Source organism: Impatiens glandulifera, chromosome 7 (assembly GCF_907164915.1).
Source record: "Impatiens glandulifera chromosome 7, dImpGla2.1, whole genome shotgun sequence".
Taxonomy (NCBI): domain Eukaryota; kingdom Viridiplantae; phylum Streptophyta; class Magnoliopsida; order Ericales; family Balsaminaceae; genus Impatiens; species Impatiens glandulifera.
This window is the reverse complement of record NC_061868.1, coordinates 48,817,259-48,825,386: the sequence shown is the minus strand read 5'-3', so window position 1 is coordinate 48,825,386 and position 8,128 is coordinate 48,817,259. Positions and strand designations below refer to the sequence as shown.

The following is an 8,128-nucleotide window of genomic DNA, read 5'->3' as shown; positions in this document are numbered from 1 at the left end:
TATATAAATTTGAATTAACAGAAAAATATTAAATTTTTAAAATAAATGGTACAATTTTAAATTTGATTTATTATAGTTTACATTATATTTTAGAAAAAATGTTTGACAATGATGGTAGAAATAATAATATTATATAAAAAAGAATAATATTTTATTATTTTTACACTAAATAAATATTAAAATATCACATATATTTTAATTTACTAAATTTTATAAATATAATTTATATAATTAAAATTAAACATCATAAATTAAATAATTTAAATAAATATTATAAACTAAAATAAAACATCTTATATAAAATTTTAATATTATATATTAAAATAAAATATATTACATAAATATTAAAAGAACAGATATATTTTATTTTTACTTAATTTTACAAATAGAGTATATATAATTAAAATTAAACATTCTAAATTAAATAATTCAATTAAATATTATAAACTAAAAGAAATATATCAATAAAATTTTAATATTTATATTAAAATAAAATATATTAAATTAAAATATATTACATAAAGATTAAAATAACAAATATATTTTATTTTTATTTTATTTTATAAATATAATATATATATATAATTAAAATTAAACAATTTAAATTAAATAATCAATAAAATATTATAAACTAAAAGAAAATAAAATAATAATATTTTAATATTATATATTAAAATAAAATAAAATATATTATATAAATATTAAAATAAAATATGTTACATTAAGATTAAAATAACAAATATATTTTATTTTTACACCATTTTATTAATATAATATATATATATAATTAAATAATATAAATTATATAATCGATAAAATATTGTAAACTAAAATAAAATAATATAGACTAAAATAAAATATATTACATAAAATTTAATATTATATATTAGAATAAAATATATTACATTATATAAATATTAAAAACTTTAGTTATGTAATTTATTTTATTATAAAGTTATTTTTAATGATATTTTTATAAATATTGTAAGATTTATGTAATTTATTTAAAGATTTATTTTATTTTATTTAAAGTTTATGTTATGTATTTTAGTTTATAATATTTATTTAAATTTATTAATTTAGTATATGTAATTTTAATTATATATATTATATTATAAAATTATATAAAAATAAAATATATTTGTTATTTTAATATTTATTTAATATATTTTATTTTAACAATTATATAATATAATATATTTTATTTTAATATATGAAATAAAAAATTTATTAAATATTTTATTTTAGTATAAATATTTATTTCAACTATTTAATTTATAATGTTTATTTTTAATTATATATTTTATATTTGAAAAATAATATAAAAATAAAATTTATGTTTTATTTTAATATTTATGTAAAATAATTTATTTTAATATTTATATAATATATATAATTTTTTAATATTTAGTTAACATTCAATATTAACTTTTATAAACTTTATTTGCACACATTATCTTAATCATTCTTCTACATATATTTAATTATATATATTTTATTTATAAAATTAAATAAAAATAAAATGTATTTATTGTTTTAATATTAATATAATATATTTTATTTTAATAATTATATAATATAATATATTTTATTTTAGTTAATTTTATATTACATCAACTTTTAATATTATATATTAATACAAAATATATTACATAAACTTTTAATATTATATGTTAAAATAAAATATATTATATTATATAAATATTAAAATAAAATATATTACATAAATATTAAATTAACATATATATTTTATTTTTACTTAATTTTATAAATATAATATATAAAATTAAAATTAAACATTCTAAATTAAATAATTCAAAATATTATAAACTAAAATAAAATATTCTACACTAAAATATAATATATTATATTATATAAATATTTAAATAAAATATATGACATAAATATTAAAAGTTTTAATAATTGTAAAATATTATAAATATTGTATATTTATGTAATTTATTTTATTTTAAAGTTTTTTTAATTGATATTTTTATAAATATTTTAAGATTTATGTAATTTATTTAAAGATTTATTTTATTTAAAGTTTATATTATGTATTTTAGTTTATAATATTTATTTAAATTGTTTATTTTAATATATTTAATTTTAATTATATTTATTATATTTATAAAATTGTGTAAAAATAAAATATATCTGTTATTTTAATATTTATATAATATAATATATTTTATTTTAATAATTATATAATATAATATATTTTGGATTCTTATTATTTTTATTTGGAGTATTCTTTTGCTTCTTCTCTTTCTTCTCTTTCGGCTGCTCTGGCTGTTGTGGTCGCCGCCTCAAACTCTATATACGAACACCTTCTGCTATTTTTTTTTTGCTGTCGTGTTGTCGTCGTCTGAAACTCTATTATACGAACACTAAATAAAATTTTATTATATTTTATTATTACTAAAACTTTTAATATTTATATAATATAATATATTTTATTTTAGTATATAATATTTTATTTTAATTTATAATAATTATTTTAAATATTTAATTTATTTAATTTAAAATATATTATATAATTATATAAATATTAAAAGATATAGTAATGATAAAATATTATAAATATTATAAGTTTATATAATTTATTTTATTTTTAATTTTTTTTAATTGATATTTTTATAAATACTTTAAAATTTATATAATTTATGTAAAAATTTATTTTATTTAAAGTTTATGTTATATATTTTAGTTTATAATATTTATTTAAATTATTTAATTTAATATATTTAATTTTTAATTATATATAATATATTTATAAAATTAAGTAAAAAATTATATCTGTTATTTTAATATTTATGTAATATATTTTATTTTAATAATTATATGATATAATATATTTTATTTTAGTTAATTTTATATTACATAAACTTTTAATATTATATATTAAAATAAAATATTTTATATAAAATTTTAATATTATATATTAAAATAAAATATATTATATTATATAAATATTAAAATAAAATATATTACATAATTATTAAAATAACTGATATATTTTATTTTTACTCCATTTTATAATATAATATATATAATTAAAATTAAACTTTCTAAATTAAATAATTTAAATAAATATTATAAACTAAAATAAAATTATGTATACTAAAATAAAATACATTATATAAACTTTAATATTATATATTAAAATAAAATATATTATATTATATAAATATTAAAAACTTTAATAATTGTAAAATACTATAAATATGGTATGTTTATGTAATTTATTTTTTTAGTAATGGTAAAATATTATAAATATTGTAAGTTTATGTAATTTATTTTTTAGTAATTGTAAAATAGTATAAATATTGTAAGTTTATGTAATTTATTTTATTTTAATGTTTTTAATTGGTATTTTATAAATATTTTAAGATTATGGTATATATTTTAGTTTATAATATTTATTTAAATTATTTAATTTAGTTTTAATTATATATTATATTTATAAGATTAAATAAAAATAAAAATAAAAATAAAATATATTTGTTATTTTAATATTTATGTAATATATTTTATTTTAATATTATATAATATAATATATTTTATTTTAATATATAAAATTAATTAAAAGTTTATATTATGTATTTTATTTTAAAATATAAAATATTGTCAAAAATATTGATTCTCTCTTATAAAACTCTATTCATTATACAATAATTTTTTAAATAGATTTTTAATATATTTGGTTTTCATTTTTATTTATTTATTTTTAATATATTAAAATAGAATAAAACAATTATTCAATATTTAAAGTAATATTATATTTTTTTTTAAGAATATAAATTGTTTTTTGTTATAAAATAATATTATAAATTAAAATAATAAATATTTATAAATTATTTAAAATATAGTGTTAAATAAATAAATAATTTTATTTTAATATTTGAATACATATGTATATAATTTTTTATTTATATATTATGTATTTATTATATTTTATGAATTTATATATATATATATATATATTTATGAAAATAAATAGTAGTTATAAATATTAATAATAAGAATATATTCGTGTCAAATATATATTATCTTTTATTTTAATATTTATTACATAGTTAGTTTTAAAATAATTCATTATATTTTAATATGTTTAAATAATTTATAAATAATTATCATTTTTATTTATAATAAAATAAAAAAACTATTATTAAATTAAATAATAAATAATTTATTTATTTAGAATATATAAATTATATATATATATATATATATATATATATATGAGTTTGATCAATTTCTTAAATATATTCCTACTTAAATTATTTATTAAATTAAAGAAAAAACTAAATCAGACTCCAATAAATGACTTAAATTAAGAAAAATAATATATAAGGGACATCAAATTCAGTCTTTCTATTTCTAGAAACACAACGTGACTGATTAAGGTTATAGTATATATACACTTCTTTTAATTATCGTTTTATTTATAAAATTATTAATTCATCCTTAAAAAAAAAAAAAAAAGTAAAACAGTACATTATAGCATAAATAATAAAGTGGGAAATGACACTAACATGGTTGAGATTGACGAAAAAATTCAAGAAAACGGAAAAAAGCGCAAATTGAAAAAAAAGGTGTCGATGGAGGACAATTAAATAAAATGAGAGAATAATATAACTCATTTATGAGAATATAAAATAGAGTTGAGAAATGTTCAAAACCCGGTAAAGATATATAATAGCATCCGGATGAAGGTCGAATATGTTATTTTTTTAAATATAATCGTAACTATTTTAATTAAATTTATGGTAACTCTATAATAAATTTTATTTTTTTATCAATTTATCACATTATTGTTTAAATAAACCAAATAAAAGTAGCCAAATAAACTAGTAGAATATTGCGGATATATCAACTATTTTCACTTACATCTAAATGAAATGGATAATCTAAAATCAAATATTTAAATATTTAATTTCTTTATATAGTTCTAATATAAATGAGAGCAACTATTTTATTAAATATTCTAAGTGATTAAGGGTTATAATTTTTTATTATGTCAAGTTAAAGATAGTTTTTTTTAGACGAGACTGCAATATATTTTTTTTTTGAAGATATTGAGTTTGAGGGGAGAAATGATTGTGTCTTTAAAAATGATTTAGATCAATAATTCCTTTTGTGGAAGATTTAATTTATATCTAAAGTGTTTTTGACATTTTTATCTCAAGTGATTTAATTTATGCGTGTGATGGTTGAAAGACATCACATGCGTGTGATGGATGGAATGCTGAAAGACGTCTACGTCGGCGATAATGCTGAGATAATGAGAAGCGTTTTAAATTTAAAATACCCAATTGAGGATGGTATTGTGAGCAATTGAGACGATATGGAGAAAGTATGGCATCAAACATTCAATGATATTAGTGTTTCCCCACAAGATCATCCCGTTCTTCTTACCGAAGCACCTCTTAACTCTAAGGCTAATCGTGAAAAGATGACCCAAATTATGTTGGAGACATTTCACACCCCTTCCATGTATGTTGTCAATCAGGCCGTACTTTCTCTATATGGAACTGGTGGTTACAACGTAAACCATTTAAAGTAATTAAAGCAATCTCTCTTTATGTGAATTTGAAAAGAAAAGAAGAATAGTGAACCTCTTTCAATACTTGGTACTTTTCATCTGGGTAGGTATTGTGCTGGAATCGGGTGAAGGTGTGAGTCACGTGGTTATTTATTTACCAGAAAAATTGTTAGGAATATGAAGGAAAATCTGACTTACATAGCTTTGGACTACGAACAGGAGATTGAGACTTCAAGAACCAATTCTTCATCAATTGAGAAAACCTACAAGCTTCCTGACGGTCAAGTGATCACCATTGGTGCTGAGAGGTTTCGATGCCCTGAAATACTTTTCCAGCCATCGATGATCATTGGAATGGAAGCTGCTTCTGGAATCCACGAGATGACTTACAACTCCATCATGAAGTGTGATGTGGATATCAGGAGGGAGCTGTTTGAACACATTGTGCTTAGTGGTGGTTCAACTATGTTCCCTGGTATTGCTGACAGAATGAGCAAAGAGATAATTTCCCTTGCACCTATGAAGATAAATGTGTTTGCACCTCCCGAGAGGAAGTACCTTGTCTGGATTGGTGGATCTGTCTTTGCATCTCTAAGCCCTTCCTCTAAGCCCTTTCAAGAAGGTAAATCTTAACTTTTTGTTTTTCAAGAAAGCAAAGATTCACATAATTATTAATAGATAAAGGCATTCTCATGATACATAATTTATGTTGACAGGTTATATACTATATGGCTAGGTCACTCACTCTCCGATTGTTTATCAATTTTTTTTTTTTTTTTACAGATGTTGATTTCAAAGGCAGAGTATGATGAATTTGGACCTTCTATTGTTCACAGGGTAGTGTCTCCGTTATAAAACAACTAAGAGTACTATTTGTTAAAAATGTTTTCTTTATTTGTTGTTTTTGGAGTTGAATTTGAATTTGAACACCCTTGAAAGGGCGATGCTTTAATAGTTTCGTTCGGTTTTATTTCGATATTAAGCGCTGCTTGCTTCTTCTCTATTATTCTTCAACTGTGTCATTTTGGTTTCATCGGTTATGTTTGCATATATACACACATCTATAGATTCTAAGCAGAAGAAAGTAGAAAAATTAAAAAAATCAAAATCAAGAAGAAGAAGATGATAAAATTGGATGGGAAAGAATATGAGGTTATACATACATTTGAGCTGGAGTAGCACTGAGTGATAGTTAGCCCTTTTTGCCTTGTTGATCTTGTCTAGAAACTTGAGAGAAGCTTGCTTTTTTAAATTGTGAAATGAAGAAGCCATGTTTTTTTATGATAATGTGGAAATTTTGGTGAAGTTTTATGGTGACAATGATGTTGGAAAAGTTTATCCTAGTCAACAACAACTACCTACTTCAGCTAGTAACTGCCCATCATATTGACATATTTGAATGAGATTGACATGCCTCAAGTTTATGTCTTGAAATTATTTTAGGATTAGCTTGAATTTTTTACCCTTTTTTAAATTATATAAATAAATACTGAATAAAATTGAATAAAATTATTAAATTAGAAGGTAATATAACATTAAAAAAAATATATATATAATTGAAAGAATCTAATGCTGAGGCTTGCGCGTTCACAGGATGTTGATGATCCAAACAATGCTGCTACAAGGACACAAGCCATAATCGATTGTTTCGACGGAGAAGGTAGAGTTGCTGCCCGAATTGCTGAACTTAATGCCGTGGTAGCAGCCAAGGCTGCTGCCAGAGCAGCAGCTGAAGAAGCTGCAACAGCAGGAGCAATAGCTTCTTCTTCCACGGTAAGCTGATTTCCGAAGTTTATTTATTATAATTGTGTCAAACATGATCATCCCCTGTTTATTGTTTTAGGTGCCGGAATCGACTCTTAATAAATTGCTGAAGGTAACGTGTGAGAAGGAGGATCCACGGACAGAGGCCCAGAGAGTTTGCAGAGGTATTGTTCGTGTCATGGTTGCTGAGTATGAAGCTGCGGAAGCAGCCAAAGCAGCAACAAGAGGAGGAGGAAAAAGGAGTAGTCAGGGGCGGAGCCAAGTACAAGCCGGCCCGGACTGTAGCCCAGGTAACCTTAAAGAGCTTGTATGTATTTTATCAATAACGACGATAAATAACCGTCGTTATTGGTTATTTTCCGTTGCTAAAATGCATTGGTGACAACAAACTATAAAACTAGCCCGGATAGATTTTTTTAATAAAAAATTAGCCCGGGTAGGTTTCAAATCCTAGCTCCGCCCCTGGGAGTAGTAGAGGCGTTTTGCGGCGGCGGGCAACGACATTATTAGGACCGGTGTGGTCGTCGCTGCCACTTTTTGATTTTTGGAGATTTTATTATGTAAAAAGTGTTTTGCGGCCGGCGATAACGCCGCCGGCGCTTAAGAGTTAAGAACACGGTTGACTATGAACATGACGATGACTATGAACATGATCCCTTTAATGACATATTATATATTCGGTCCCAAATTTTAGTATTATTTTTTTGATTGTATAAGTTATTATAATAATTAATTAATTAATGCATTAATTAGTATAAAATATTATATATATATATATATATATATATATAAATGTGTGTTGTACAGAAGAAGACA

At 19.9% G+C, this 8,128-nt stretch overlaps 1 pseudogene; it reads left to right on the top strand.

The window, feature by feature from the left end:
• Positions 1-5,232: 5,232 nt before the first annotated feature.
• LOC124910126 lies at positions 5,233-7,916 on the top strand (annotated as a pseudogene).
• Positions 7,917-8,128: the final 212 nt, after the last annotated feature.